This window comes from Mustela putorius, unplaced genomic scaffold, assembly GCF_011764305.1.
Source record: "Mustela putorius furo isolate JIRA1106 unplaced genomic scaffold, ASM1176430v1.1 tig00000929_pilon_pilon_pilon, whole genome shotgun sequence".
Lineage (NCBI taxonomy): Eukaryota > Metazoa > Chordata > Mammalia > Carnivora > Mustelidae > Mustela > Mustela putorius.
Window position 1 is genome coordinate 4,225,406 of NW_025421520.1, and position 26,356 is coordinate 4,251,761.

At 45.1% G+C, this 26,356-nt stretch overlaps 1 long non-coding RNA gene across 1 annotated transcript; it reads left to right on the plus strand.

Moving 5' to 3' along the window:
• Positions 1-450: 450 nt before the first annotated feature.
• LOC123393648 lies at positions 451-3,506 on the plus strand. The gene is made up of 3 exons (XR_006608477.1): positions 451-537; positions 2,125-2,295; positions 3,189-3,506. It is a non-coding gene; the product is annotated as an uncharacterized LOC123393648 (long non-coding RNA).
• The last annotated feature ends 22,850 nt before the right edge of the window (positions 3,507-26,356 follow it).

Genomic DNA, 26,356 nt, shown 5'->3' on the forward strand with positions numbered 1-26,356 from the left:
GAGTCAAAATTTCAACTTTGGAAGTAGAAGTATCATTTTTGGGAAATCTGCATGCTCTTAACAGTTCCAACACGTAAAACCAGGGGACCAACTTCCACCATGTCTATTCCTTCACAGCTGTAGGAAGCCAATATGTACTATATTTGGGTGGCCGTTTCCCTGCTTTCTCAGTTGTCGAGGATGAATATCTGCATTTACAAACTGGCTAGCATGTGCGTCAAGAAGATGCAGGAATTTGAACCCCGCTGACACCTGTGTTATCAGAGGGGCTATTCTGTGTAAACATTTTGCTTTCCTGTGCGTAGAGTCAGAATATGTTCTTAGAGAACCTCTAACCCAAATCGCTCATTTCTAGAGATGAGGGAATACAATTACAGACAATCATGAAGTGAAATAAAAGTCGAAGTTAGGTATTATTTACAACTCATGAGGAAATTCTTCTGTCTTCCAGAGAGGAACAGCATTCCACAGCTGGCTGGCTGCAGTTTTCACAGTCCTTCTGAGGAGCGGAGAGAGGAAGTTGTGCACATGGTAAAGGTAAGTCCATTCTGAATTTTCATCCAGTGTGAAAGGAAAATAGAACTTTGCCTTGAAAGCAATTTATAAATCAACAAGTAGAAGGAATCAAAAACACCCCAAGAGCAACATAGCTCTGTGTACGTATTGCAAAAATTACCTTTGAATGACTGATTGATACCTGACTGACTTTTTCATTACTAAAGTTAGAAGAAATACTATATTACTATATATATTATATTCATTTACCTACTTGCTTTGCCAGTTCCAAAAGGGAATATTTTAAGTTGCCAGTAGCACATCTTGATTTTGACCCTTGTTTGTCTGGATCCCACCAAGTAGTTCCTTCCCAGTTTCTGGAAGAGGCAGCTCATATGTTCCCCATCCTTAAAAATACAGCCAGGTGACTACTGGGAAAAGGAGATGTCCATGAACTTCTGGCAGTGGGCTCTTTTTGAACTTACATTGTCGTATCTTCATGGTGAATCAGCGTCTCTTCTCTGCTGGTCTCTGTAGCGTCTTCAATGGCCAGGGGCCGTTCTTACATCCTTTGGCATCTCTGGTGCCTGGCACACTGTCTGGCCACAATCCTCCACATCCCACCTCTGTCCAGTACTCGGAAGCCATCCACCTGTCCTGAACCCAGGACCTGGGCAGAGGCGCAACATCTCACTAAGAGATGGGGTTGGAGGGGGAGGGAATCTAATTCTCTAGAGAGTTCCAAAACGACTTATTTCCTGCCTCTTCTGTCTAGATAAAGTTAGTTTTGGTTCAGAGTGACAAGCTGGACAGAATAAAGAGTGAAATGCATGACAGAGCGGTTGCCGAGCGTACTGTTACCACTGCCGCTCGGTGGAGTCCCTGAGCTTCCTGGTGAACAGTTGCTAATGGAATGTTGTTATATTGCTGAAAAATCCTCTAATTACAATAATTTAATACACTCTGCTAAATGAAACCATGTTGGAGTCATATCAGCCTCCAGCAGGGCTGTCTTCTGCAGAGAAAGCCATTAGCAATTTGAGTGGTTTGCTTTCATTCGGTCTGTATTGGGGGCGGATACCCCTTTTTAAGACATTATTTTTCCTTAAAATGAGGCTTTCAAAAATGTGCTTCCCGACCACTAATTTCTTTTAGTGAACACAGAAATTATTCATCTTCAACTTCCTTCTCACAGCCTCCTCCTAACTCTGAGACGAGGGAAGAGGTGAGAAGGGGTCTTCTTTGTACGGCATTTTCCACAGAAACCTCCTCCCCGGGCCCCTCTACCAGCAACCGGTGGTCTGTGAAGCAGGCCTAATAGCACCTGTCCAAGGGCTTCCTGCCTCTTGTTCCCCCACCCCACCCCCCGAATTCCATGCCTTAGGAAGAGTTGACCCGGATGCCAAGGTTTTGGGGGTGACCTCATCTTGGAGCAATGGAGAGCGTGTAGGGAATGGAATTTCTCCACTGAGTGCCTTCTGAAAACAGACTGGTTCTGGCTACAGTCCTCCTCATCCTTGGAGCTCACGCGGGCTCCTCCGAGTGGGTTCCCTGCTGTGTCTTTTCTTAGTCCAGAGTCTCATCTGCGAACTGATTGTTTTCTTCTGTATTTGTCATCCACGGTGTCAGGGCACGAGTGAACGTCAAAGCCGTCAATGGGCATGAGTCAGTGAAAAATCCCTCTCAGTTGCCACTGAGAGACCTGGGATGGAAAGAATTCACACTTCCAAGCTGAGATGCAGGTTTCGGTACTGACTTGACCAACCTTGGAGCCAGCTGCAGATGACTCCGGAAGCACTCGTGAGTTGACTTTCTGCTGCAGCCTGTCCCCACACGCCCTCAGAACTTGAACTCTGTCCTGGAAAAGTAGGAAGGAAGAAGCCCACACTGATAATGCAATTTCTATCACCCTGATGGAATGGTGCTTCAAATCAGAGATTAAACTTCGAAAAATAAGTTACATTTCCTCACCTGAATTGTAAATCAAAATGTGAACCCAAAATACGTGGAAGCTTCTCTAGAAGGTGCAGGAAAGCTTGATAGCCATGACCTGGTAAAAAGTTCTACTAGTAGAACCAGGTCCCCTGGAAACAGTGGCTATAACCCAAGATGGACAGCCAGACTCTCTGAGGTCATGGCCGGCTCGCACAATCAAGTGACAGAGCAGACAGTGCTTCAGGGTGTGTCTGGGCACATGGAACAAGGAGATCCAGAGCTCAATGTGACGGTTCATTTTCTGCATCAGCGCAGCTAAACTATCGCTTGGCCAAACGTTAGTCTATATGTTGCCAAGAGGGTATTCTGTACATGTGATTGACTTCTACAATCCATTGACTTTAATTACCCTCCTAATGTGGGTGGGCCTTGTCCAATCAGTTGATAGCCTTAAGAGCAAAAACTGATGACTGCTGGAAAAAAAGGCATTCTATCTCAAGACTATAACACAGATATCCTACCTGAGTGTTCAGCCTGATAACCTGCCTTTCAGATTGCAGACTTGCCATCTCCCATAATCACATGAACCAACTGTTTCAAAACTTACGAATAATACATTTTTAACTTGCCAGTATTTTACAACAAAGCAGCAATTCCTTAAAACCTCTCTCTCTCTCTCTCTCTCTCTCTCTATATATATATATATATATATATACACACACACACAGAGATATACCCTATTTGTTCTTTTTCACCAGATAATCCTGAATGATACACCCAGGAGACACCATAGAGACCAATACTTAAATCGGAGGGTGGAACAGGAATGACGAGGAATCTCAGAAACCCTCATGGATGCAGGCGTCTTGTGAGCACAGCGTAACTTCCCCTGCTCCAGACAGGGTCCAGAGGCAGCAGAGACTCTGGCGGCAGAAGGCCATTGAGGGTGGTGTTAGGAATGAGTCTTCAGCTCTCTTTCTGGGCTGATGACACAGAATACCAAAACTAATTAATGCTTGCCCTCAAACTGGATATAATCCTGTTGAAAAGAAAGGGGAGCCCAGAAACTGGGGTGATTGCCAGAACAAGGACTTAAATACAAATTAAGTTCAGATATTTTCTAAGTCTGGGGTCTGAGACTTATATTTACTATACATATCTATGGTTTTTAACCACAAACTGTATTTCCCAATGTAAGTATAACCTAATTCCCCGTACACACTCTATTTGTTGCCATTGATAACAAAAAACTCCAGGGGTAGCTTAATAGAGACACTGCATAATGACCAAAGGAACAGATCCCCTCCAGGAACGCCCTTGCTCCCCAGCCAGGCATAGTCACATCTCTTGCTCTAATTCTGGCCTCTCACTTTTCTGACAGTATAATCTGAATTCTTGAACTTGTGTCACTCAGTGTGCTAGCTGGCATTGTGGTCTGACCTCGCACATTCTCCAGCCGGTGTTCCTGGAGCCACAGTACCGCAAGCTGCCTTAGCAGAAACTCTTTGAACTTGATCTTTGGACAAGTTGACTATAGCATCTACCAGCCCGACCTCATGCCATCCGTCAACCCTACCCTGGTCCCTGTCCTGCAGGACACAGACAGACAAGACTTTGTAAAGTAAGCTCCTGCCCACAGATATACAAAGAACAGGTAGAATAATCCAAGACTGAAGAAAGCAAAGTAAAAGATGGGATTTCCACATTCCACATCAAGCTAGATGAACATATCATCGTTGCTAAGGTACCAACTTAGATATTTATTCAGAGATAGCGAAAGAAATAATTTTCAGTTTCAAAGCAATGGAGAGGGTTGATATGAATAATACATTTTTGTCTGTGCCAATATTTTAAAACAAAGCAGCAGTATCTTATTTGCTCAAATCTGTCTGTGTTTTATATTACATTTGAGCATGAGTGTTTTAGTAGAAGTTCATTTGAAATGTGAAATTGTTTATGCTCCTGATGCAAATTCAAAACAATCTGCCATCTATAGATTTGCCATTGTAATGGATTTTTAAACACATTTATTATCACAGAATCACTGCAGAGAAGAGAGATCACAAATGTCGCACAAGTGTGCTTCTCTTCATGACATTTCCCAAGGAGATTTTTCTTGCAGGGACTGAAGGTCTATGAGCAGTTCCAATCCCCTGAAGAGACCAGGCTCAGACAAAGGAAAGAGAGACTCTAGCTCAAAGCCAAACACTCGTTTGCTTCACCTCTGCTTCAAAGGTTTCCCAGACAACACTTAAATGAAAAGGAAACATACCAGGATCAGGAGCCCAAGAACAAATCTAGAATTCTAAGTGGTTAAATCCCAGTGGTGTTTCCAAACCATTCTCCAGAATGGTCACGTGTCCCACATTGTGTCCAAGGATCCCAGGGAGCTCTGTTTGTACCAGTGGTTGGGAGAAAAGTCCTGTGGACATTCAGGGTCCGTTCATCTTGCCACACTAGTGAAGTTTTATGTGTCCAACAGTCTGGTGCAAATCAAAATACACCCTCCTCCGTAAAAGACAGGTTGTTGCACCTTGTATTTATCACATGCCACAAGAAAGCATGGTGCTTGGTATGCTTCTTCCGCGGCCCTCTAATTCAACTGCTGTTTGGGTAGAACCATGTTCTGATGTCTGACAAAGGCTATTTCCAAAGTCCAGTTCGAAGAGTGTTCTAGAGCAGAGGTTTCTGCCACAAACCCAGCTGCCCTCCCCACTGAGCCACCTGCCTTGCGTATCCAAGTCACAGGGAGCACCAAAAGCTGACAAGTCTCCGGCAAACCCCACTCGGAGAGTCTCGGCACAGACCCCTAGTGAGCCAGAGTAAGACTATGTGTCCTACTGAGTAAAAGTTCCCGATTTGCAAAGCAATGCCCAGCTTTTAGCAGAGACTGTGTGCTTGACCAATCCTGGGGCACTCTGGAGTGGGTATTGCCCATCATGGGAGCCTGTGTGGTGCCATAGAGGCTGAGTCTCTGCAGCCTGCCTCCCTCAGCATAGGAGTGACTCCAGGAAAAGTGACATAGTAAGGCAATTCTCTGCAGTGTGGGCAGGACCTACAGGGGCTGACTGGGGAGTCCGCTCACTGACTACACTCCCCACAGCTGGGCAAAATGTTCTTTTTTGAAGGGGGATCTGGGCAAGAATCTCCATGCATAGAATTGTCCCCCTGAAGAGGTGATTCCTTTATCATTAGGAAGTGTTCTTGCCTTTGATAATACTCCATGCCCCCAAAGTCTAATTTGTCTGGTATTCACGTTGCCATTGCGGCCATGTTAGTCTGCTTTGGCTGACATGACAAAATACCGTAAGACTGAGTGGCTTCAACCACAGAAACCTATTTTCTCACATTTCAGAGGCTGAAAGTCCCAGATCAATATGCTGGCAGGGTTGGTCTCTAGTTAGAACTCTCCCCATGGCTTATACACTGCCACCATCTTGCTATGTCCTTACATGGCCTTTCCTCAGTGCATGTCTGGAGAGAGGGTCCTGGAATCTCTTCATCTTTTTATAAGAATGCACCTCCAAACGCAGTCACACTGAGGATGGGGCTTCAACATACAAATTTGAGGGGAACATAATTTGGTCCACAACATCAGCTTCCGTATGATTAATATTTGCATGATATATCCACCTTTGTCTTTTTACTTTTAACCAATCTTTTTTTCATGTTTAAAATGGATCTATTTTTAACTTTTTGAGGAACCTCCACACTGTTTTCCAGAGTGGCTGCACCAGCTTGCATTCCCACCAACAGTGTAAGAGGGTTCCCCTTTCTCCACATCCTCTCCAACACATGTTGTTTCCTGTCTTGTTAATTTTTGCCATTCTAACTGGTGTAAGGTAGTATCTCAGTGTGGCTTTGATTTGAATTTCCCTAATGGCTAATGATGTTTAACATTTTTCATGTGTCTGTTAGCCATTTGCATGTCTTCCTTGGGAAAGTATCTGTTCATGTCTTCTGCCCATTTTTTGCCAGTATGAAGGTTCCTCAAAAAGTTAAAAATAGAGCTACCCTATGACCCAGCAATTGCATTACTGAGTATTTACCCCAAATATACAGATGTAGTGAAAAGAAGGGGCATAGGCACCCCACTGTTCATAGCAGCAAGGGCCACAATCACCAAACTGTGGAAAGAGCCAATGCCCTTCAACAGATGAATGGATAAGGAAGCTGTGGTCCATATACACGATGGAGTATGATGCCTCCATCAGAAAGGACGAATACCCAACTTTTGTATCAATATGGACGGGACTGGAGGAGATTATGCTGAGTGAAATAAGTCAGAGAGAGTCAATTATCATGTGGTGTCACTTATTTGTGGAACATATGGAATAGCATGGAGGACATTAGAAGGAATGGAAAAATGAAGGGGGGAGATCAGAGTGAGAGATGAACCATGAGAGACTATGGACTCCAGGAAACAATCTGAGGGTTTTAGAGGGGAGGGGGCACGGGGGATGGGTGAGCCTGGTGGTGGGTACTAAGAAGAGCACGGATTGCACGGAGCACTGCGTGTGTGCATAAACAATGTATCATGGAACACTGCATGGTGACTAACATAACATAAGAAAAAAATAAAATAAAACAAGATGGATCTCTCTCCCATCCAAGTACTAACCAGGCCCTCTCAAATGGCATTTACACAGTCTTGCTGTTCTTCTTAGTATCTAAGTTCTTCTCCATTTAATTGGAGAATTTTGTGTCTTTCTATTTCATGCAGTTGTTGCTTTGGTTGGGAGAAGTCTCCTGTTGCCGTGTGCTTTCCATTGGCCTCACCCGTTGTTTCCTTTTCCCCACATTCCTTCCTTCCACTAGGCTTGTTAGCTGGGTTTGTTTTTGTTGTTTTTTTCTTTTTTTAGTACTCCTAAATCCATGTGATTACCTTTATTCGTTTTAGGGTTTTTTTGTTTTTTTTTTTTAAGTTCTTCAGATTTCCCAACTTGGCACAGGGGGTCAGGGCTTCCGGCTACAGGCCAGCCCAGAGAAAGGGGGTGACCCAGGGCAAGGTGACTACACAGCTGACCACGCCCCAGGGTGGACAGGAGCCACCTGTCAGAGCAACGACACAACCCAGGAGACGCATCCTTGAGTCTCGGGAGAGATCTGTGCAGCACACATATGTGAAATGTTGTGGGTGCAATCTTGGTTGCTTTAAGCTATTCGTTGTCTTTTGAGAATATTGAGGTTTGTTTCACCGGGTAATTAGTTTACTTAAAAATCATCCTGGTCCTTTTGAAGTTCTGAGTCCATGGAGACTGGTGAACGCACTGGTTAGCACAGGACAGCCCCGCTCCCCAGCAAGGAATAATCAGTCCCAAAATGTCAGTAGAGCCGAGGCTGAGAAACTCTGGCCAGCAGTGGGCGTTAGGCCGTGGCTAATTAAATCCTCCTCCCAAACCATGGCCTTCCTTGGTGTGTCAGCTGGGTACCAGAAGTGTTCAGCATGGCCCATCCACTCTGACTGGTCAGAACTGTGATGTCTCCCAGGCCTGTGAGAAGGCCAGTGTGCCACAGAGATCATGGGTCACTGGGAGTTGGCTTTTCTCAACAATGTGGACTCTGGCCCCAGGAAAATGCAGCTTGGATTCAGACAGGTGACTCTTTGCAGATTCCCAGAAGTCTCCTTCTAAACAGGTGTATCCTCGCCTACACCTCACCTTGCCAAACCCCTCTCCAGCAGCCCCAAGCCCCCGATCTGTCTGAACTCAGTAAGCCTGATGTGCTCTCTGCCTTCCCCTCCCTAAGTCATGGTCCAAAAGCCCACGAGGCAGAAAGCCAGGCGATTGCAAAGCTCGCCTTGGCTTTTCCTTCTCTCTTAGGTCACAGGCCCTTGCTGTCTATTGTCACATCTGGAAACACTCATTGAATACATTGTGTCCAGCTTCACAGCAAGCAGGAAAGTTTAGTCCGGTCCCCGAGACTTCAGCACGACCAGAAGCCAAGTCTCCAAGTCAGGTTTGGTGAATCTCCTTCTTCTTTTCGTCTCTTGCTTCCCCACTGCACACTTCCCCTTCACCCAACTGCGGGTTTATCAGTGTGTATGTGTGTGCATGTGTGATGTGTGTTTTCTGTAGACAAACATCAGTAAATCTCTCATGAATAACGAAAACCTGCTCTTGTCACTAAATACAATTCACCGGTCCCCAAATCATAAATAGCAGTCTGGCTTGGGTGCCTGGTGGCTCAGTCATGAATCCTCAGCCTTCAGCTCAGGTCACGATCCCAGGGTCCTGGGATCAAGCCCCACATTGGGGGTCGTCAGCAGAAAGCCTGCTTCTCCCTCTCCCACTCCCCCTGCCTGTGTTCCCTCTCTTGCTATGTTTCTGTCGAATAAATAAATAAAATATATTTTTTAAAAAAAGAAATGTCTCAATCTTGCCACCTTAATATTTTTATTTCATTTAAAAAGTAGGTCTGCAGTCATGGAGCCTGCCTTGCTGCCCAAAACGGGCCAACCCCCTGACCCCGCTGCCCGAGACTCTGAATTGTCATGGCATTTTTTTAAACATCAGGTTTGGTCTGTATTCAACACAGGTCCATGCCAGGCACCCCCGACAACCCCTCCCACTGCAGAGGAAATGCCCGCACCCATGGCTAGTGTCCCTGCTCCCCCACACCCGGGATGGAGACATTTGAACGGATCGCTCCACCTGTGGCCTCCCGGGATGATGGACACACACTCCTGGAATTCTAGCAAATGGTTCGCATGTCATGTGAGAGTCACTGGATTATGCGCCCATCCCTGAAACTCACATTAACCACCTTCTTCAGCTTTTATCCCAGTTCTTTCTGCTTGAGCAGTTTCACATGCCTCGCATGTGCAAGATCTCCCATGGCATTTTCTTGTTCATATACAGAACATACACAGCCTTCGTCACAGCACGGTCGGAACTCCTTGCTGGGTGTGGCATGCTACACTTCTGACGTTTCGATTAACTCTTCCAACCATCACTGCATTTTTCAGACCGTTTCATCTTCCACTGATGTCCATCAGCTCTAGCCGCTGGTGCTCTTTGAGGAAGCCCATCTTACAGAGAGATGGAACCGATCGCTGGGAGTCGGTCAGGGAGTATCTGGAGAGGACACGCCCACACGGGGTGGGAGATGCGGCCATGGGAACCTGTGGACACTGGTGGGTGGCCAGCTTCCCCTTTGGCAAACTGCCTTCCTCCCCCCGGAACAGACCCAGAGCTGCCGAGTCAAACAACCCTCGATAACATCCTGCTACGTGCCTGACCCTCAGGGTGACGCCTGAGGAGGAAAACCAGGAAACCCAACTGCTGAAACTCAGCCATGGTGCCTCCCAACAATCACATATCACCTCTGTGTGCCAGGTGAGCACAAGAATGATAAAAAATGATTTGATGACTTCAAATGAAATCTAGAAGTCCAAGATTCAAAGCAACCCATTTTCTTGAAAGAAGATGAATTGTAACCACTTTGGGTTGAATAATAGGAGAACAAAATAGCTTCATGAGCCCAATGTTCTTCTCTATTCATGGTAGAGCTTCTATTTACAGTTCCTCCTTATTTGGATTATACTGCCCACAGTTCCAACGGGACATGAAATCCTGTCTCTAATAGGCAAGGGCAGCTTTAACAAGGCAGCCGAGGAGCCCCAGGTGTTTGTTGCTTCCCATGGTCGCTCTCCTCAGGTGTCACTTCCATGCTGATGATCACAGCAGGGGGAAGGGGACTGTCGGGCTCTTCATCTGCCAGGTTGTTCAGCCCAAACCCCGCATATTTGTTTCTCTAAACTCAATTATTTTGCAGGCTTATATTATATTGAATTACACATCTCACAATATTCGAAATGGCTCATTTGTTCTGGGAATTACATGCCCCTAATTGCATCACAAAAATGCTGACACCCGGCAGAATGGGAATGAAACACGGCACACCATGCCGTGGTCTCTAGAATGCAGTGCAAGATGGCATATTTAAACATTGCTACAGTGCCGGTCAAGTGCAAAATGTATGGGAGCAAATGCTATTAGGTATAATAATGATTTGTATTGACGCCACTCACTTCTCTGCAGGGCTTTACTGTAAACCTCAGCGCCTTTGGGGTAGCGTCCTATCTCAGTTTAAAGGACTCACTCAGGTGTTCTTTCAAAGGCACCTAACCATTTCCAAACAACCATTTTGACACTGACAGTAGATTACTAAGGAACAGCCCTGACTTCCTATAATAGGCACCATGGTAGGCCACCCAAGTTCTCCTTTGGGGTAGCAGAACTGTTCCCCCAGCAGCTGAGTCTACTGACTGGCCTCCTGGGCTGTCACCCTCTCCAAGAACTGTCCTCAGATGAAGGCAGCTCCTTCACTCCGGGTCATGGCACCAGAGGAAGGGGAAGCCCATACCTAATGACCGCCTGACTTGGAAGGAAACCACCAGGCACTGTGTGTCCGGCTTCAGAGCCCCTCACAGCACAGCCAGCAGAGGCTGTGTGGAGCTCATCAGTGCCAACTCGGCTCCTGTCAGTCCTCCTTCCTTGGCTGTTGATTTGGAAGTGCTCCGTGGTCAACTTCCTGCACCCAGTCTGCATGTCCGAGTGTGCCTGGCACCTTTATCCCTTCTCCCTCAAGTTCAAACTCCTCAGCCTGGCTGCTGAGCCCTCCAAGCTCTAGCCCCACTTTTCCCAAATGTCAGTGATTAAAAAGGTCTGACTTCTCACGCTCCCCCATTCAGGCTATATTCATTTATGCTTGGGTCTTTTCATTCTTTTCATTCTTTTCCAACATGATGCATTTTGTGCCCTAAATGTTCATGGCTAACCGTAAGACTGATCAACTCAACAAAGACAGACTGCTCAGAGGCCCCTTGGAAATTGATATAAACCAGAATGGAACACGTAAGGTGGCAGCCCATTTTGATGGGAGAAGAAAAAACTATCTATTGCTGGGACCACTCCTCGGAGAGAGACTCAGGTGCTGCAGGAATATCACGGTGATGATCCGGGATCTAGCTCCGAGCGACATGGAACCAACCAATCAAAAGAAAACCAGAGGGAAAAGGAAAGATGAGAAAGGAGCGAAGACGGGACTATACCAGAGGAGACAAAGAAACAACTCCACGCAGGCAACAACACTCACCCCAAAATGCCCAGGCCAGTCCCCTCTCCCCTCTGGGCCAGCTCTTGAGAAACACCAGGGGTCCACAAGCTTGAGGAATTTTCCATGTCTGACGTCTGGTGATGGGTTCGCCTTGTGTGGGATGGAGGACGGCAGAGTTGAGGGTAGGGACTGAGATACTTTGACAGCCTTCCACCCTGCTAAGCTCTCAAGTCCACCCTGGCCTCAGAGGCTGGCGGCTTGGTCAAGATCGCAAAGTTAATGACAGCCAATCAGATCTGCCTTTCCCCGCATCAGAGGCCGTCTGAGCGATCACCAGGCTGAAACCTACCAGCGCTGTCAGCATGACGGAGGCACCAGAAACCACAATTTAAATTAAGGATTAAATCCGTGATGGTGACATTTCGGGCCACCTGCGGAATTTTAGTTCACATTAAACAAATGCAAATCCTTCATAATCCTTTTTAAAAAATACTTAAAACTGATTTTTCACTCTAACAAAAGCCGAGTTTCCAAAATCAATGAATATAATTCAACACTCTCATCTTAATGACATTTTCTGGAGTATGGCTCATTCTTTCAGATCATTTTCCCGGGGCCTGAAACCTTTAGCACAGGGCTGAGCTAGCACAGGAGAGGCATTGGGGGCTGTCTGGATCTAAGGGAAATTCTATGCAAAATAATCACTGAGCAATGTTACAGAATAGCTCATTTTCAGCCAACACAACAAACGCTGTGAACACATTAAAATATTAAAATATCGAATGACCGTGAAGTGGACAAACGAGGTTGTCATGCAGAATTTGTCATTGCCATTGTGAGCTCCAGCATGTCACATGACGTTGGAAGTCCCGCTGCCACTTACAGCAAAGGGAAGCAGCCCAGTAAGAAGAACTCATCCACAGACTCGCCGATTTCTGTAATGGATATTTTTAGGACGTGGCTCCTTGAAAACCACCGTAAAGAGCACGTAAGGTTTATTGACAACACTGTATAACAGGATTTTCCGAGGCCCTTATAAAAAAAAATGATGCCTGTGCCCTCCCCAGACATACTTTATAGACTCAACAGGGGCAGAGCTGGAATCTGCTTTTCATCAGCTTCTCCAGATGAACCTGTTGAAGAGCCAAACTTGAGAAGCCCATCCCTAAGCATAGTCCTAAGCTTGGAAAGCAGTCCTTCTCCTGTCTTAGTAAGGTTTTCCTGTCCTAGGAACTCTGGGAATTCTGCCTCCACACCAATCCTGGTATTTATCCAAGCCCTAAGATACATCCCGACGTGCACCCACTCACCAAAATTCCCTACAAGTGAAAGTACTGAAGACGATTTTGGCTCAGTCTCAGGTCTCAGCTTGGATGCCATCCTACATGCGGAAGCTGTGTGGTCGCATTGCTAGGAGGCTGCGTGCAATTAATGATAGTTCGTGCAGTACGGGGGCTCACAGCAATATCGAGGGCTACTCCCTTTTGTAAAAGTGGGGGGGAAAATACCTGATAATTCAATCACCGTCTGGTTTGTAAATGAAATTTATAAAACAAAATTCTTAAGAGTTGTTTTTGTAAAAAAGATTTTCTATATTTATTTAAGAAAGAGAGAGAGAGAGCATGAGAGCATGAGCGAGATAATGGGAGGGGCAGGGAGGGCAGAGGCAGAGGGAGGAGCAGGCTCCCCGCTGAGCAAGGAGCCCGCTGTGGGGCTCGATCTCAGGAGCCGAAGGTAGACACTTAACCCACTGAGCCACCCAGGTGCCCCAGAGTCAGTGTTAACCATTTTGATTTTTATAACAACTAGTAGAGCACACTACTTTAAGGGGAAACAGAGAAGAAATGATTCTCCAGCTCTGCTGAGTGACTGGGGCGGCCCTTCTTGGTGAATACAGCCACATATTTTTGCAATGCTCGGCTGTTAATAAATTACCTTTTTAAAAAAATTCTCATCACAAAGACTTTTTTTCATGATATTAAGCTGAATTTACATGTGTAGTCTGTTCTCTTCAACAACACGAGAGCCAAGCAAGCATCTTTTAACTATTTCAAAAGTTACAGAAATGAGAGACAAAAACCTCTATTAAACATTACACGATCAGAAAGTTCATTGGCTCTCTTCAAACTTTGCTCCCAATTGTGTATAAATCCTCAGCAGAAGCTCAAACAGAATCAATGCGCTCTCTCTCGCTCGCTCGCTCTCTCTCTCTCAGAGCATCTGCTTTCTGGCAGAAAGGCACAGGTGGGAAGGAGAAAATCTTAGACCTGAGAACAGTGACACCCTCTGGCCATGGATTCCTAAGAAATGCTAAACTGAAAAGGAAGGGCTGCCCCTGTGTGTGCTGCGTTTATGGCCAGAAGAACGTGAGCAGGAGCTAGGGAGGGACCCGGGACTCACACACCTGCCACCAGAGACGCCCCAGTGCCGTATCTCCCCCTCAATCCTGCCCGCAGGCTTTGCTTCTGCCTCCGATTAGCATTCAAGTCCTGCTGCTTTCTCTCTCTGTTTCCTTTAAGTTAAAAGGCAGACGCCGTTCAACGTGTCCATAAAAGACCCCGGTACGCCATGGGCATTCCTGCTTCGACCACAGTTTTCTCTAATTCTACGTCCACCTTGAATGCAGGAGACTTTGACGGACATTGCAGGGGAGTCTGATGACAGCGTAGGTGACTGTCCTCCTCATGCCCAGATTGGCATACTGGGATTCAGAATTTCCAATTCCAGGTCCCCCGTTCTGATCCTAGGGAGTACCTGTACTGGAGCTCATTCTTCCCAATGTCCCAAGCCCGGGTTCCCCTGGCCCTGTCGTGGTCAATATTCCTCACAGTCACCATTGTCTGAGCTGCAGTTTCTTCTAACAATTGTATTCATTATCCTTTCTCTCCCAGAGATGTCCACAGTTCAGACCTTAACATGAAGCATCCACTGGGTTTTTCCAGTCTTACATGTCATCCCTGTGAAAGGAGCTAGTCTCCTCCTCTCCCAGGTACATGGGATACGGCGGGGGAGGACATGGGGGACAGGCAGTCGGTCTGTTTTGTAAAGAAGTAGGGCAGACCTCCAGCTTCATCCTAGGAGTTCATAATCACAAGGCGGTCCCCTGGGCCCTAAAACAGTCTATCTTCTCTCTGACTTTGCAAAACTCTACAAGAAAGGACAGGTCCTTTCCTTAAAATTCAGATACTGAGGATCTCAGCTTGCACATACAGTACCATCATAAGAATTAGGCAAAGATGCTCCGTTAGAGCAAAAACTTACAGAAGGCATCCCCATTTTCTGGAACAGTCCACAAGGACTCAGGACTTGCGAAGCAGAGGGTGGTCTGAATTCAGCCCTGTTGCTCCATTGGCCAGATGCTGTCATTTGGGGCACAGCCTGTCCACCAGAGTAGTGGCCCCACAAAGAAGAGACACTGGCTTAGACCCAGGCCTCTTGAAAGCAGGGCTTGAGAGCACGAAAGGAAGAGCAAGATAAAAGGGCAGGTCCCCTCTGAGAGAAGAAGGACGCACACCGGAGAAGGGGCCAAGGGAGGATCAAAAAGATAAACAAACTTTCTTAAAAAAAAAAAATTAGAGACTCTTAATCTCACAAAACAAACTGAGGGTTGGGGGGATGGGGAGAGGGCGGCGGGTGATGGACACGGGGGAGGGCATGTGCTCTGGTGCGTGCTGTGAAGTGTGTAAACCTGGCGACTCACAGACCTGTACCCCTGGGACTAATAATGCATTATATGTTAATAAAAGAATACAAAAAAATTTTAATGATTTTATTTACTTATTTATCGTCAGAGAGACAGTTAGAGAAGAGAGAGCAAAAGCAGGGGGAGCGGCAGGCAGAGGGAGAAGCAGGCTCCCTGATGAGCAAGGAGCCTGATGCGGGATTTGATCCCAGGACCCTGGGGTCATGACCTGAGCTGAAGGCAGCTGCTTAACCGACTGAGCCACTCAGGCGCCCCCAAACATGAACTTCCATCTGCTGAATAATTTCATATCTGGAGTCTGACTGGGAGAAGTAGGGGTTCCTTCAGGAGACTCGGGTGAATATTTCTTTGTATCCCTGAGATTCCACTGGAAGTATTACCACAGTAAGTCTTCCATAAGCTTTTTGGTTGATAAGAATAAGAGGGGTGACGAGCTGGTTTCCAAGTGCCGAAAGGGTTAGTTAGAGCCACGTTTGGTTAAAAGTTACAGTCCACATGAATATGCTCCAGCAGGCCATTACTTAGCAAATGTGGTTTAACTGGGTCATCAATTCAAATATTCGACGGGAAATATGCACGCACATACAGTGTCACACACCAGGGACATAAAGGACACAAACAAATCCTCATGTGTAATCCTTAAATGGCAAAGGGGAAAAAATACACCCCTGCCTCATCAATCACACCCAAGACTGGAGAACACCGAGCATCAAGGTGATTTGGCTCCTTGCTGTGGTGTCTTTGACATACTGGTCTACCATCAACTGTGAGGTAAAGATCAATAGGTAAAATCTCTACAGACAGTGAAGTCTTTAACCATTTGAACAGAATACACACATGACTTAACATTTCAAGGGGCTATATAGTACCGTTATCATAAAACCCCATATAAACTCTGGCTAGACTAAATCTCTCCCTAGGGCACAAATAAAAAACAATAAATTTGTCTCTAGGGTGAGGATTTAAATCTATAACAGGACTACTGGTCCAAAGGCATTTGTTAATAAAAACTCACAAATATTCATGAAGCAAGAGCAGCAGCTCTAACAGTGCCTTTTGTCCTATGGATCAAGAAGGTGTAACAAAAATGCTGCGATCCAAATATTTAAAAGGTAATATTGGGGACTTAGTGTCATACATTGCAAATAAAGATACTAGTGCTAAACCTTCCCATGAAATAAAAATGGTAATTTTCAGCCCACACACCAGTGCAGGAAACAGGGGGGAAAAAAAAAGAAAGAAAGAAGAAGTTTTATTCTGTACGGTTCGGAGTTGCCCGTTAGAGGGAGAATTTTGGCATGGTGATGTGAGGAGCCCAGTGACCGCTGTTCCTGGAAAATCTACCACTTGACTAGTGAAAACTGTTTTGTAAAATAATCACCTAAGATCTCTGGGAATTGTCCTAAGGGCATTTAGGAAATGGAGAAATATTTGTTTGAGAAAATCTCCTAAGTCTGTGTAAGTCTATCACACAGAGCCGGGTGGCCTGGCTCAGGCAGGTGCAGACACCTCGCCCCCAGTCTAGAGCTACCGTTTCACTTAGGGATACCACAGGCCCTTGTCATACCCCCAGAATCCCTGGCAGGCATGGCTGAAAGGGTGAGGCTTCATTTCCCCCACCAGCCCTATCTTATAGGGCAGAATGTCTACCCCAGGGACAGGAGGCTGACAAGAGTGAGACCCCAAGTGACCCCATCCCAGCTCATTCATAGGAGGAGGTAGCACACCAGGAAGACAAGCCCAGAAGACCAGGGGCTGCCGCTCAAACCCGGCACCTGCTCACACGGCGGGCGTGTCGTTCCAGAAGAAGAAAGGATTAAGAAAATGGATTAAGCAAGCCAATCAAAAGACAGTTTGTCAAGCTGGATTAAAGAGCAAGACCCAATGATACGTTGTCTATAGAAAACACGCTTCATATTCAGAGATGTACAGGGTTGAAAATAAAAGGATGGGAAAATCTATATAAACAGCATCCATGAGAGGGAGAGAAGTGGCTGCATTAATATCAGACTACGTGTACTTTAAAACAAGAAGTTTTACTAGAATTAATGAAAGACATTTATAATGATAAAAGGGTCTATCCATCAGGAAGTTATAACCATTATAAACATGTATGCACCTAACCAAAAGGCTCAAAACTATGTGAAGCAAAAACTGACAGAATTGAGAGGAGAAATGAAAAATTCAACACTAATAGTTGGAGACTTCAGTGCCCCACTGATAATGACGGGAAGGACATCTATGCTTTTTGTCAGATTCATTCTAGATTCACTGCGCACGTCTTAGTGCATGGTGAGAACTTCCTTAGAGTCCTCAGAGGCACGGCGAAGGTAAAGACGACGGGAAGAGGCCAGTGGGAGTGAGAGACAAGAGCAGAGAGGGAGGGGGTGGGAGAGCCCAGGGGGATGGGTAAATTGCTTTAAGATAACAACTCTTCCTTATAAACTCACATAACAGGCAGCACACATCTCCCTGGCATTATCAACACAACATGAAACAGTACGATTTCTTTGAGTATAGGGTTGCCAAATAAATACAGGATGTCCCATTCAAATTGAATTCTGGATAAACAGTGAATAGCATAGCACAGGCGTACCCAAAACACACTAAAACGTGTCGTTTACCTGAAACGCACACTTCACTAGGTGTCCTGTGGTATTTTCATTTGTTCATTCTCCCAACTCTACTGGAGAGTCTATCTCGTATGTGAGCTAGCGCTTGCACTCAGCGTAGGGGCCAGCTGTGTGCAGCTGAGTGTAACAGACAACACTAATCTGACAACACACTAACAAGCAACACACATCCTGTGTGTGGACAGGATGCTGGGGGAACTACCAAGGAACTGAGGGGTGGAAGGTGGTGGGTAGCATCTTGACCTTATGAAAGTGTCGACCTCAGGAAGTGAACATGTTGTTGGCTCCCTGGAGGGGGGGGGAAAAAAAGGATCACCAGAATTTTGGTGAAAAGAACAGCTTTTTCAGCTCTGCCTGCCGTTATTACGATGATTGTAAGCACCATGGGATACACTTGTGGAACATGGGAGATGTTCAGCATATTATTTGAATGGGCACCTGCTGAAGTCAAGGAAGGCTTCATAGAGGAGGAGTTGGTGCCCGACATCAGAGATGACAGGAGAGGAAGTGCACACACCTGGGCAGCAGCAGGCAATGTGGTGGCACCATGACCATCCGCCCGGCGCTGGGAATGGTTAGCAGCCCTTTCACAGAAGGCAAGGCCTGTTCCCATTGTTCTGTGCCACATGCTGCATTTGGAAAGACCGCTGGGGACAGCTGCGCCTATCTCCATAGCACTGAACTAAGGTCACCATTCCTATCACGGCAGGCTGTCTGCAGCCACATGCTCCCGACTGGAAAACAAGGGCTCCAAGGGACCATGTAAAGGTTTAAGGTACAGACAATGACCAAAACAGGATTAGCCTGGGTGTATAAGCCCGTCAAAGCTTTCCAGAAGAAAAGTTAGCCTTAGGTGAACAAAACCTCTAAATCCTTCGAGCCAGCAATTCTCTCCCCCTCTGGGAATCGAGCTTTATAGAAGAATCGTGAACGTGCCCGAAGATTTAGAAACAAGCATGGTCACAGCTCAGTGCTCCCAGTAACAGGCAAGAAATAACCTCAATGTCCAAAAGTGGGGGATTAATTAAAACCAACCTAAATCGCTTTCACAGAGAACATTTAATACAAGAAATTGGTTTCCAGCAATTCCATCTCCCAGGTAACCGCACAGCGGACGAGTGAGTGATGAGGGTGAGTCAGGCCCCTTCTTGCCCCATCTCAGGCCGACTCTGAAGGACCGGCCCAGAACCAGAGCGCCCTTTGGAATCAGCGAAGGCAGCCAGCGTGGAGCAGAGCGCAGACAACCCGCGTGGGACTGTCGCCAGCGTGCTGGATCCAGGGAACAGAACTAACTACCAAGATGGCACTAGCTTCGTGAAGGAGGACCCAACACCCCGCGGAGGCCTGGCAGACATCGCTACTGTGCTGTCTTAAGGTGGGGCTCAGTGTGGGCCGCTGCTGTCTCCAGGTTGTTGCTGATGTACAGCCAGCAGGATCACCGCAGTAGGCGGTGGTGTAAAGGGTCAAAAGACTCAGACCTGGCGTGCTAGAAGGAGCCGCGATGCAGGCAAGAAAACCCACGAGATGCTAACACTCCAGGGGAGGACCCGGAAGACATTTCTTACAATAAAAAATAGCATAGCGGGGTGCCTGGGGGGCGCAGTGGGTTAAGCCGCTGCCTTCGGCTCAGGTCATGATCTCAGGGTCCTGGGATGGAGCCCCGTATCCTGCTCTCTGCTCGGCAGGGAGCCTGCTTCCTCCTCTCTCTCTGCCTGCCTCTCTGCCTGCTTGTGATCTCTGTCTGTCAAATAAATAAACAAAATCTTTTAAAAAAAAAAATAGCATAGCATAGCATAACATAACATAACTAAAAATACAATAAAATAAAATAACAAAAAATAATAATAAAATAAAATAACAAAATGAAATAAAAATATAATACATAAAATAATACAATACAATGCAATAAATTAAATTAAATAAAAATAATAAAATTGAATAAATTAAATAAATAAAATACAAAAATAAAATAAAATACACGGTGGAAGGGCACCAGGGCAACTGAGGAGTGAGGTAGCGGCTGCCTCCAGAGGCCAGGGCCGCTGGTCGCCGACGCCCGCGGAGCACCAGCCTCCGTATTTGCACCGGGGCTGAGCGGCACCGCCCGTGAGCAGCAGGACAGGCCAACCCCAGTGAGGAGCAGGTCAAGGAGGCCTCTGGGAGCCCGGCCAGGAGAGAGCTATGGGGATGGTTAGCGGGTGAGGGCACCCCTGGCAGGAATAGGGACGGGCCCCTAAATCCAGTACTCTGCACCCACACAACTGGTGGAAATTAGATGTGGTTGACCGGGAAGTGAACAGCTGCCCAACAGAACACGAGGATCTCTTGCCCTGCTTCCTCACTAAGCCACTTCTCAAACTGGAAACACACTGACTGAAGGAAGGCAGGTCCCGATGGGAAAGGACCTGCAACACCATGGTAAGGACACCCAGGGATAATTCCCCTGGTCCCTCCCCAAAGGGACCACAAGGTCCAAGTTGGCCTAGGTATGTTTGCTATAAATACAACAGGTGACTCAGATCTACTCCATTTGGCTTCACAGATCCACGCTCCACTCTGCCCGCTGCCCCAGAAGTCTGACTTGCACAAATTTCACCGACGGGCTCTCTTACCCTCTGATGTGGTGGGCTTCAGGCAAGGGGTCCCCTAGCAAGTGTTCAGAGACAAACAGTCAAGTGCAGACGGGCTATCAGTCTCCTGGCTCCATCCCTGCAAGGCTGCTTGGGTTTGGATACGTCCCCCACCCCACCGCCTCTGATCTTCTACAAGCCGTCCGCCTAAGCGTCTGTTATTCCAGCATCCGGGTTCTAGCAAACGCGCCCTCCCTGTGTCCCTCTGAGGTAAGGGTAGTAAAGGTTTTGCTGCAACTCCCTTTACCCGGCCCCACTTTTATAGCCCCGGTATTAGATTAACCTCAAACTACCGCAAGGTGAGAGTGTCCCTTCTCCTTGGAACCCTGCCTGGTGCCGCAGCCCAGACCACACCTCAGGGAGGAACTTCCACATCCGTGCAGAAAGGCTGAGCCAGCCGCCAAAGCCATCTTGCACAATCACTCCCTGCCTCCCTCCTCTCCTATCCTAAAGTCCTACACACCTTTGTTCATTCTGCAGAAGCAGCACGCCCTAAAGTCCCAATGATTGCAAAGGAAAGTCCTTTTGAGGCAGGATTGATTGGAAGTCATTAATCCAATTGTATATACGAGAATACCAATAACATAATATAAAGCATTACTTTTAATTAACAAAAGCAATTAGCACTAATTAAAAAGCTCTCACATTTGTCAAAGAGCCATTTCACCTTAATTGCTAGGTGTGCTAAACAGGCAATTAAAAACAAATTAAAGTGAAGACCACAGATAAAAGGGAGGCAGGCAAATATGTCTGTGACAGTACACTGCCCTCTGCTTCCAAACACGCACAAGTGCTTTCCGTCCTCATTAGGCCAACTGCTGCCCAGATGCTTCCTAAGACAATCATAAATACGTGTCGGGGAAGTGCGCTAAAAATATAGAGTAAGCAGGCTTGAATTCTGACCTGGGAAGATAAAGTGCTTTCTGGAATTTTGTACAATCTACAAATGAGTCCCACTTGGTGTCTCCTCTGCCACCTTCCACAAGGAGCATGGAGGCCATCTCGTGCTCCCAGGGCTTAGACAGAGGTTGTCTCCTCAGACACGCTGTTGTCAACGTTCAGGTGGATGGCAAAGATGTGATGTTAGTAAATACACTCAGTAAAAAAGCTTGGTAAAGGATGTCATACCAGACAGAATTTAAAAGAACAAGTAGAATTTACATCAGTCCTTGAAATCTGTGTCGGAAATGTTTTTGGTAGGAAGAAAGAAGCGAAGGTATTCTAGGCAAATAGAACAGCCCAAACAGAGGCTCCGAACCTTGGAACTGAGATGATTGGTTTTACATGTGTCCCATGTGTTCAGTAATATTGCAAGATATGTTGATTGGAGGTATGTCTATTAACTGAGTTGCCCCCATAAGGGAGAAATTGAGTATTTTCAATAGGATAAGTCATGCAGTATTCTTGGTAACATGACGCCAATGGGCCCAGCGATGGCTGGCTCTTCTCTGAGCAGCAACAAGAGAAGAATTCTCTAATTCTCCAAGAAGCAACGAGCTTCCAGAGAACAAGCCTGCCCACATTCATTTAAATGTGTGAACATCTGTGAGGTACCGCATCTCCGAAGCCTATGTCTGGGGGAGATGGGACAGTGACAGCAAATTACCAGATTAATGGAAGATAAAGTGCGAGCATACCAAGTTCTTTACACGCCTTACAGAAATAAATCACAGTCAGTACTATTGAGCTGCTGTAACTTCCCTGATGGAAGGGCAAAGTTTGGAGGCATTAAACTCTGTTTCAGTGGTTGATTTTAATGAAAGTGAGAAAATTCAAGACTTCATTATTTTGAAAGCACTAATATTACAAAAGGTCTTGAGTTGATGTTGCCGTCCCAAATGAAAAATCTCTACCCTCGGGGATTTCTGCATCTTTCAGGAGCATTGCAATTAAAAACAAGGGTGAGGCAGATGTGTGGTTGGGGGAAATCACACACATAAAAAATAAAATAAAATGACAGGTATCTTGAGATTTCAAGTCCAGGGCTCAACAGTTTTTACCCTGAATGATGGGACAAACAAAGTCAATGCATTTCCATATCACTTTAATCCTAAGTCAATTTCAATGACCCAGGAAAAACTGAAGAGTAAAAAAAGTACAGGGAGGGGGCGCCTGGGTGGCTCATCAGGTTAAAGCCTCTACCTTCGGCTCAGATCATAATCCCAGGGTCCTGGGATCAAGCCCCGCATTGGGCTCTCTGCTCAGCAGGGAGCCTGCTTCCTCCTCTCTCTCTGCCTGCCTCTCTGCCTATTTGTGATCTCTGTCTGTCAAATAAATAAATAAAATCTCTAAAAAATTTTTTTTTTAAAGTACAGGGAGGAGGGAGTCACACACATCTCTCAAATTGTTCCCAAGCTCTGTTCCTGAGAAGATATATCCATCATTTGCCAAACCCATGGATATTTTTTAGTGGTTGACAAAAGGGAGTAGCTAGAGGTTGGTACCTACACCAAGAGAACATCTAGAAACTTTAGGGGTGTGGGGTTATTGTTTGGGACAGAATGGTGGGGAAAAGTTGATATTAGTGTGAGGGAACCACAGATGTTAGACACTTTGAAATATGCAGGCTAGACCAATCCAATAAGAGTTGTTCTGCCCAAAATACCAATAGCATCCCATTGAGGAAACTGTTAGAGCAGCACTGACTCAATTCAGCCAAGTAAACCTGTGCCCATACACTCTGCTTCCTGCTTGCTTCAGTCTCAGTGAAGACAAAGCCTTATCCTGCAAGAGTGAGAACAGACTAGAGGAAGCCACCTGGTAAGGATGTTGTCTTGCTCACATGACTAACCGTGATGTTCCTCTTTAGCAGAGATTCTAGGAACATAGAAAAGATGAATAAGATTTTATACATCCTCCAATGTAAGCCCAATCATCAAATGGAATTCAAATCAGAGTTGGACCAAATCAGTTCTTCCTAAACTTTACACATTATCAGTATCTAGGGGCATGAGTACTAAAGAGTATGGAGCTTTTCCTTGAGATGATGAAGGCATTCTAAAATTGACTGTGGTGGTAATTGCACATACTTGTGAATATCCTAAAAAAAAAGTTAAAATGTACATTTGAATAAGTGAATTATATAGTGTGTGAATTATATCTCAATAAAGCTGTTTTTAAAATGGAGGAGAAATTAAAACATCTGTAAAACAGAAACTAAAAAGGTTTGTTGTTATCAGAACTGCTCTATTAAATAAATATTAAAGAGACTCTTTCAGACCGAAACAAAAGGACACTTACAGTAACTCAAATCCCCATCAAGAAATGAAGGGGAAAGATAACTACATAGGTAAATATAAGATAGTATAAATATATTTTTTGTTTGCAAATCATTTTTTTCCTATTTGTCTTAAAATATAACTGCCTGATGCAATAATTATGAATCAGATTGATTGGTCCACAATATATGAAGATGTAATTTGTGAAAACAACAACATAAAAGGGGCTACAGCCATACAGAAGGGAAGTGTTTTTTTTACTATTAAAGCTAAATTTGTATTTGTCTAAACTGTATCTTACAAATCCAGAGGTTAATGGGTGGTCCCCTGGGGCAATCGCTAAGAAAATAACCCAAAAATATACAGCAAAGGAAATAATAGAATTATAATTCTACACAAGAAAAATAGATTTTTATCACAGAAGAAAGCAACAATGGACACAGAGAAAACAAATCTCAAGGTAGTTGGTGCCAATCTTACCTTATCAGTAATTGTATTAAATGTAAATGGATTGAAATCTCAAGTTAAAAAGGCGGAATTAGATTGGCAGAATGGTTAATCTAACACAGTCCAACTATATGCTGTATAAAAAGGATACAAAAGGTTAGGGTTAGTTAGATGGTGAACATCTCTGCCTTCAGATGGAAGAGGAGATGCTTTGCAGTGCCTCAGCAATGGGTATCAATTTCCCATTGCATCCACTACCAGTTGAAAACCAAAACCAAAACAGTACACCAACTGCCTGTTTGACATTCCCCTGAGATGCTAACAGATAAATTGTTAAGTAAATGTGGAAGAAAATAAATTAGAGGACAAAACCACTTTTGCACATAGATACTTTCTAAATTTAAAAAATAGCATGAGTCCAAAATCTGTGTATATATAATAGTCAGTTAAGGTTTGTGACAAGAAGTCTTAAAAAGTCCTTCTTAATATAATTTGCTACTTACTAGATAAAAGGATAAATGTATATGATCATTAATAAGTGAAGAAAAATATTTGATAAAATTAAATACCCATTAATTTTTTTTTTTTTTAATAAAAACACTTGGGGCACCTGGGTGGCTCAGTGGGTTAAAGCCTCTGCCTGTGGTTCAGGTCATGATCCCAAGGTCCTGGGATCCAGTCCCACATTGGGCTCTCTGCTCAGTAGGGAGCCTTCTTCCTCCTCTCTCTCTCTCTCTGCCTGCCTGTCTTCCTACTTGTGATCTCTGCTTGTCAAATAAATAAATAAAAATCTTTTAAAAAAATAAAAAATAAATAAAAACACGTAAGGAATCTAGTGGCAGAAGAGAAAAGTCATCAAAGTTGATAAGGTTTGTGTATGGGTTTTGGGGGGTAGTATCTTTTAAATCAAATAATATTTCTGGTCAGCTCTTCTATCCAACATGACATCAGAGATGATAGCCAGGGCAATAAGAAGAGAAAAAGAAAGAAAAGTTACAAACACCAGAGAGAAAGAAATAAAATGTTCCTTTTCTGCAGATGACATATTGTCGCCCTGCTTGGAAAAATTTCTCAAAAGATTATCTTGGGCAATTTTTCATGTGTCAGTTGGCCATTTGTATATCTTGTTTGGAGAAATGTCTGTTCATATTTTCTGCCCATTTCTTGACAGGATTATTTGTTTTGGGGGTGTTGAGTTTGATAAGTAGATCTTGGATACCAGCCCTTTATCTGATATGTCATGTGCAAATATCATCTTCCATTCCATAGGCTGCCTGTTAGTTTTGTTGACTGTTTCCTCAACATCACTCAGCATCATGGAAATACAAATCAAAACCACAATGAGATACCACCTCACACAAATCAGAATGGCCAAATTAACAAGCCAAGAAACAACAGGTGTTGACGAGGATGCAGAGAAAAGGGAACCCTTACACTGCCAGTGGGAATGTGAGCCAGATACCCACTCTGGAAAACAAGATGGAGGTTACTCAAGAAGGCAGATGTGTGGTTGGGGGAAATCACAAATAAATAATGAAATGACAGGTATCTTGAGATTTAAAGTCCAGGGCTCAACCCAGCAATTGCACTATTACATATTTGCCCCAAAGATACAAATGTAGTGAACCAAAGGGGCACCTGCACCCCAATGTTCATAGCAGCAATGCCCAAAATAGCCAAACTGTGGAAAGAACCCAGATGTCCATCGACAGATGAATGGATAAAGAAGATGTAGTGTACATATACAATGGAATGCTACTCAGCCATAAAAAAGGATGAACTCTTACTATTTACATTGACATGGGGGAACTGGAGGGTATTGTGCTGAGTGAAACAGTCAATCAGAGAAAGACAAGGATCACATGGTTTCACTCGTATGTGGAATATAAGAACCCGTGCAGAAGATCATGGGGAAGGGAGGGAAACTAGGAAGAAATTGGAGAGGGAGACAAACCCTGAGAGACTCTTAACTCTAAGAAACAAACTGAGGGTTGCGGGAGGGGAGGTGGTGGGGGATGGGATACCTGGGGGATGGGCATTAAGGACGGCACGTGATGTGATGAGCCCTGGGTGTTGTGTGCAGTGATGAATACCTGAACTCTACATCTGAAAGTAACGATGTACTGTATGTTGGCGAATTGAATTTAAATTAACTAGCCTAAATTTTTTAAACACAAGTAGTAGTACCCTGGATCTTGATATCCAACAAGATAGGATTCAGGCCTCAGAGCACTA